This window comes from Marmota marmota, unplaced genomic scaffold (genome assembly GCF_001458135.2).
Source record: "Marmota marmota marmota unplaced genomic scaffold, marMar, whole genome shotgun sequence".
Taxonomy (NCBI): Eukaryota; Metazoa; Chordata; class Mammalia; order Rodentia; family Sciuridae; genus Marmota; species Marmota marmota.
The window spans coordinates 11,482,873-11,490,672 of record NW_025999924.1 but is presented as its reverse complement, the minus strand read 5'-3'; positions in this window follow the sequence as shown (position 1 = coordinate 11,490,672).

Here is a 7,800-nt window from a genome sequence, read left to right as displayed (position 1 = left end):
TTTTTTTTTTTTTTTTTTTTTGAGACAGGGTCTCACTAAGTTGCTGAGGCTGACCTTGAACGTGGGGTCCACTTGTCTCAGACTTCCAAGCTGCTGGGATTATAGATGTGCACCACTATACCTGGTTTTCATCCTTTAACTCTAAATAAATTAATCATAAAAAAGTTAATACTGAAGTTATGATCTTATCTTCTTTCAGGATTCATTAGCTCAATAAATGGCACCTCCATCCATCTAATTTCACAAACCAGGGACCTAGGCATCACCTTTCATCCACTTACATCCCTCTCATTCGGCCCTTATAGTCAACATTTTCTCAAATCTTATTGTCTCTCCTAAAAGCATTTCAAATACATTTCAAATAAATTTGCTTCTTTCCATTTCCAATGCCATCATACAAGCCAAAATTACTATCTGCTTTCCACCCTGAAACTAACAACCCCTCTATTTTGACACAAAAACGAAAATGTATCCTCTATGTCAACATATAATTGTGCCCCTCTCCAGCTTAAAACTCTTGAGGTCTCCCCCCTTGTTTTAGAAGGATATCTGAAACCCTTGATGTGGGCTGGAAGTCCTGGCCTCAGCCTTCCACCTGGCTGCTTTTCTGGTTTCACTTTCCCCTGGTGCTGAGCTTCAGACCCTCCAGCCTCCATGTTCTGTGGCCCATGTCCTTTGCTGTAGCCTTCACCTCATCTTAGAACACTTCTGCCTATGCAGGTGCTCTGACTCACCCTGCAAACCTCAGTTCAAATGATTAGTTCCTCAAAAAACCCTTATTTGACCACCCAAATCTACATTCTTGGAATAATACATTTCCATATGTGCCGCAGTCTGGCTGGGCACAAAATCACGAGCCACTCAAGCAGGAACAAAGTTTATTTTTTTGAAACTGCCGCCAATGTCCGGTACCGCCCGGGAAGATTTTTTCCACCCACGCGGCCTCCTCTCGGAACCGCAGAGAGCGCTCCTCCCCCTCCTACTGTACTTCCCCAACCAATCGGAACTCTCCAGGAGTCCCGGAGCCGGCCTAGGTGAACAGCAGGAATCCAATATCCATATGAATGCAAATCTTAACATAATCATATCATCTCAATGGCTAGCTGGCGTCACCTTTCGACCAAAAATGCCATGCATCATATACTTGGCTCTTAGCACTTATGGCTTTTTACAAGGATATTAATTAGATACTTATTTTTATGATTATTTCATCAATATTAGTCTTTCCCCATTAGACTAAACCAATAAAAGCAAGAAACTTGACTCTTTGTGTTCACACAGTCCTTAGTATATAGGTTCAATTTCAGTATTCACTATTTGTAAAACAATTAGTTTTACAGTGTAAAACTCTGTCCACTTTAACATGTATAAGAACTTTTCCATTGTAGAAAAAGTCCATCGTGATTAACAGATTCATTTGCATTTCTGTAAATCACACACTGTGTATTTACTGTCACGTATAACAACGAAAATAGAGAAGTCCCACCTCTTTAAAAACTCAATTTTAAGACTTCAGTTCTTGTTCCTTCCCCCCTCCTCTTTTTGCAGTGCTGGGGATTGAACCCCAAAGCCTTGTCCTTGCTAGGTGAGCTCTCTGTCACTGAGCGACACAACTGGCCCAAAATTTCAGTTCTTTATGAAGATCTGCCTTAGCAAAACAAAAACAAATTCATTGTGTTACTAACCTATTATTACTAACCACTTTCTTTCACTTTCAAAACAGAAATACTCATGGAAAATGCCTATTTTATAAAAGCAAAGTCAAGGACTGCACCTGGGAAACTCTGTAACTTAGAGAATAGTGATTGACTATTCAGAAAAATAGTGATTGTTCAGTTGTGGAGACACTTATTATGTGACACTGTCAGGATTTCCAATGAGTTTGAGTTTATAAATAATACTTTGAAAAGAGTAAAAAAAAAAAAACTGGCAGCCATTTATTTTATCAACTGCAAACCATTCTAGAGTGGCTGCATTCTGGAAGGCTACATTTAAAAATACTAGGTTTGGAAAAGCTCTGGTTTGTGGAAAGATATATTTGTTACCTTTCTTTCTCCCTCTTCATGGGAATGACCACACTATTTTACATTTCACCAAATAATCACTTTTACCTATTAAATACTGCTGCAACACCCTTCACCATGCTCAAAAACCCAATCTAGAGTCTCCCTTTACTTGAAGTCTAACTACTCTGAGAACTTTCTCCAATACCTCAAATCCCAGTTATTCTTTTTATTATTATTATTATTTTTCTCTTTTTTGAAGTATAGGGAATTGAACTCAGGGGCACTGAGCCACATCCACATTCCTTTTTATTTTTTATTTTAAGAAAGGTTTTCCCTAAATTGCCCAGGTCACCTGGAATTTGTCATCCTTTGCCTCAACCTCCCAAGGATCTGGGATTGCAAGTGTGCACCAATGCACCCAACCCAGTTATTATTTATCGTGTGACTTTGAATGTCAAAATGTAAGTCCAAACTCAAAAGATTATCATGTCTCAACAATGGCTGCTTTGCAACCATAATAGAGAGTCACATAGCACCTTTAACAAGTATAAATACAACTGAAATCAATGTAAGTTATTTTCTGAGAGTACTAAGAACACTGAATATGTGAATAATTATTGCAAGTATTTTTCCATTCTAATATGCATAAAAATGTTACCTTTGCTTTTTATATTGTTTTGTTCCATACCAAATAGGCTTGAAATACAGATTTGATATTACAGAAGCCAGGTTATATGACATTAAGGCAATGATTACTAGGAACCTAAATCTACTGTTAGTTTCCAAATTTTTTGTTATTGTTGTTTTTTTTGTTTTGTTTTGTTTTGGTTTGGTTTGGTTTGGTTTTTGTACTACTGGGAGTAGAACCCAGGAGTGTTCTACCACTCCCTTATATCCCCAGACCTTTTTACTTTTAATTTTGAGACAGCATCTCACTAATTTTCTCAGGATGGCCTAGAATTTGCAATCCTCCTGACTCAGCCCCCATAGTAGCTGGAATTGCAGGGCCTGAGCCACTACACCTGTTTTTTTCTAAATTTTCCTTAGAAATATTTTGATGATTTAAAAGTTTCTTCTTAGAAATAGTCCATAACCAAGACATGAATTTATTTCAAGGCATAGTGTGCTCTTTGGTTTCTACTGAAATTTTATTAAAATATATATTGACAGAACTTGACTAAGCATATTGTGCATGAGAGACATATCTGCACAAGCATTGGCTGGTGCTAAACTTAATATATATTAATAAAATATATGTTCTGAAGAATTTTTTCAACTTTAATATCATCACTTATATGAAGAATAATGGACAAAGATATAGAGCTTATGCAGTTAGCTTTACTTAGTAATATAATGGACTTGGAAAATATTTAACAAGTATTAATGTTTGTTGTAAGACTAGAAATGAATATTTTTAGCATGCTAAATTTCCACAAAGTCTTTTATTACTCGAAAAAAAATTATGATAAATCTTTATAAACATCATAATTTAAGTCAGACATGCTTGAGCTATCCTACCATCTTGATTTTGCTGACAGTATAATTTCTAATTAATATGGTTATTTTGATTGCACATTATCAGGAAGGTGGAGAATCAGCTATGCTTTTTTCTCAATATTATAGAGTTAGATTTATGAGTCCCATTAATTTCAATGTCAGCAATCCATAAATCTATTTTTTAGTCCAAGTTTTCTAGTTAATTGTTTACATTTATATCCAAAGCATTAGCCACATTGCTACACAGTCTTAATAATTAGAAATTTAACTTCCCTGGATAATGTTATTCAGCACAGAGTTACCATAATTTGACTACACTATTGCCCAAATGCTAATTTTATAGTTTGTTTCAATTTCTTTATTGATTTGTTTTTCTTTATAAAGGAAAACTGAAATTAATCGTTTGTAGCAAATAACTTTAGAGTATTTATTTGAATTTTCAAGCATCTTTTTAAAAAACACTTTATTGAAATATGTTACATTTAATAAAATGCACACATTTTAATTGTACAAGTCAGTAAGTTTTGTCAAGTGCACGTTTCCATGAAGGCAGCAATACAGATAAGGAAAATTTTCATAAACTTAGAAAATTCCTTTGATATGTTTTGTAGTTCATCCCAACTTCCTCCCTACTTGCATCCCAAGGCAACCAATTATCAACTTTTTATCACCATGTGTTAGTTAGTTTGGCCTGTTCTAGAATGAGATATAAATAATCATATATGTTTATTTTGGTGTATGGCATTTTCATCTCAGCATAATTTTTTTAATATTTGTCCCTTTTGTCATCTGTATCATTAATTTATGCCTCTTTACTGCTGAGTAGTATTCTGTTATATGAATGTGTATATTTATTCATGTATTGAGAGACATTTGGGTTGTTTCCAGTTCATGAATATTGGGAATGAATAAAGCTGCTCTCCACATTTTTGTACGAGTCTTTTTGTGGACATCAATTTTCATTTCTCTTGGGTTAATATTAAAGAATAGAATTCAGGATTATGGGATAGGTGTGTGTTTAATTTTACAACAAACTGCTTAGCACCTTTCCAAAACACTTGTACTGTTCTGCATGTCAACTAGGAGTGCTTGATTTCCAGTTGTCCCACATCCTTGCCAACACTTGTTACTCCTTTTGGTCACTGTAATAGAACCATAGGCCAGTGGGACTATGTAAATCATGTCCTGGAGACTGCAGCATTTCTGAGCATAGAAAAACATGAAAATAAGAGTCTTGTAAAATGTGAGATTGCTGCCAGATAAGGTGGTGCATGCCTATAATCCCAGTGGCTTGGGAGGCTGAGGCAGGAGGATGGTAAGTTGAAAGTCAACTTCAGCAACTTAGCAAGAGCCTCAACAACTTAGTGAGACTCTATCCCAAAATTAAAAAATAGAAAGGACTGGGGAATGTGGCCCAGTGGTAAAGTGCCCTTGGGTTTAATTCCTGGTCCCAAAATTAAAAAAATAAAAAAGTGCATTTCCAAAGTAACAGGATCTCCTTTGCTTTTCTGCACTAAGATTTGATTACTCAATATAATATTTCTATAAGAGGATTATTGAGGGAAGAGCACGTTCTTTGCATGAAAGGTTTCCTCAGGTTTAAAGCCCTGATACCAGTTCAAAAGATTTTGTTGGGTTTGTATTTCTTAAAGCAAAGGTTATCTTTGCTCTGGAAGCTTCTTCCTCTACCTGTGCTCATCTAACTCCACAACCGCAACAGGTCAAAGTGTTCTCCCTGTGTTGCTCTCCTACCAAGAGTTGGTCTTTCTGGAATATTTTAGTTCTTTTACATTTATTTGTGCCTATAAACAGGATTTTTGCCAAATGCTGGTATGAATTTTGGCTTTAACAGGTGGCATACTGTTTCAGTGGGAGAGAAGAAAGATCTTTCACATTCTTTGACAACCCAACTAGAAGCAGAACTCTCAAAAAGCATTTGGCTAATTTGAAGTAATTCATAAGGATGTGTTTCCAGAAGACTATTACTAAATCAGGAATATTGAATGTTTTGTGATAATTACCAAAAAGGATGATAATATGATAATGATATTTTTTATCAAAAGAAATCTGTTCCCTTCTCCATATTTTCTTACTCTATTTTAAACAGGACTCATTGAGTTTTATTGCACTCATTTTGTTAAACTACTTGGGTATTGATCTCATACTTATTTGCATTATATATCCTTCTTTATCCACTTCCCAGTTATTCAACATCCATTTATCCTAGGTGCAGTCTTAGTAAGATAATTACCTTATCCTTGATTTATAGACAAAATGAAATAAAGAAGAGTAACTGGTAATAGGCCTGGCTTTTCTTTTTCTTTCTAAAATGTTCTATAATTGATTGTGGTGATGGTTACACAACTCTGAATTTAATAAAAATCACCGAACTGAACACTTTTTAAACAGGTGAATTACATGGTACCTGAACATTATTGCAAAGAAGCCGTTCTTTAAAAATAAAATTTTAAAAGGAAATATGAATATCAATGAAACTTTTCTGATATGTCTTCAACAAATTAATTCTTACCATCTGAAAACCAAAATCAAATTTCATGGGACAATTTCTGAACTCATTGAAAAAAGAAAGAAAATTATCTGATTGATAAGAACATCATCATAAGTATAACCAGATGCCCTGAATTTTTATTTGGTGTCAGGCATTGAACTAAGTATTTTAAATGATCATTTCATTTAATCCCCTTGTCAGCTTTAGAAAGCTACTTTATTTACTACATTCTTGTAGATAAGGGAAAGGAGATTTCTATCAAAGTAACTGGTAGAGCCAGAACTCCAACTCCATGTTTATCTGATACAGTTTTTTTTTTTAAGACTTTTTAGTTGTCAAATTTATTTATTTGTATGTGGTGCTGAGAATCAAACCTAGTGCCTCACACATGTTAGGCAAGCACTGTACCATTGAGCCACAACCCCAGCCACTCTGATGCAGTTTTTAATCTATTGCTTTCCAACATTAAAGTATAACATCTGAGGGGACAACATTGCTATTGTTAGAGCCAGAAACTGAACACACACACAGATATGTACACTCAGAATCATAAAAGGTACAATAAACTTCTTTTGGGAAGAGGCAAAAAAAAAAAAAAAAAAAATAGTAGGCACACATTAAATCAGCCAGCTCAGGTTAAAGCCTAGGTCCAGAAATCCTAAAAGCCTAACCTGGGAAATTCTAAATTCTTTGGAAGTCAACTGGAAGTAAGGGATGTGATACATCCTCCAGTACCAACTTGTCTTAAGTTTATAGCTGTTCTCAAGTGTAATATCACTTTATAACCTCATTGATCCTGTATCCAAACTCAAGAGTGTTTCTTCATATTCTATGACACTATAGAGCCAGCGAAGAGATTTTTGTAATGGTTAAGATGGCCTATGTTCAGACTTTTGAGAATTATAGAATATTAGTTTTGCAAGAGATCTTGAAATTTTATTTTTTAAGTAAGAAAACATTTCCCAGAGAAACTAAGGCAATTTCCCAAGGTAAAAAAGCTCTTTGGAAAACTGTCTTTCTAAATTACCTCAGGTGTCTTGAGTCAAGGTCCAAGAATCTTCATGGCCCATTACATTGATTATTACTGATTAATAAATGTTAGTTCCCTTTCTTCTGCCTGGGACCTGGAAATGCCCAGCGCTGGCCCAGCTCACGCACAATGCTTCCTCCTTGGTTTCTGGTGCCGCTGGCTCTCTGATTGCGAACTCTGGGAACACACTTGGCATCACCCCAGACCCTACTCCTGCCAAGTGCAATTTCATCAGGGAGTAATAAAGAATAACAATACACATTTTTACTTTAATGTTCAAAGAACATTTCTGAATCATTGAATTTTGGACAGCATTTCATCTGTGGGATGCAAATTATTCTAATTACAACAAATTTACCTCATCAAAGAGAACACCTGTTTTTTTTAGGGCAACATTCACTAAACAATAATGAATTGAATAAAATTAAATTTTGCTTGCATTTAATAGTAGTTAGGAAAGAATAAAAGAGAAACAAGGAATTGTGTTTGCCACTAGGGAAAGCACTGGATAGTTAGGGAACTTTATAGAAGGAACACTAGCCTTTTATACTGTGTGCATTTATACTGAGTGTACTCAGTAAATGGAAAAAAAAAGAAACAAGAAATAATAGCATATATACCTTGATAAAAACAATTTTTCACTATTGACATTCCACCACTGTGTACGGTGGCGCACACCTGTAATCCCAATGGCTCAGGAGCTTGAGGCAGGAGGATCATGAGTTCAAAGCCAGCATCGGCAATTTAGTGAGGCCCTA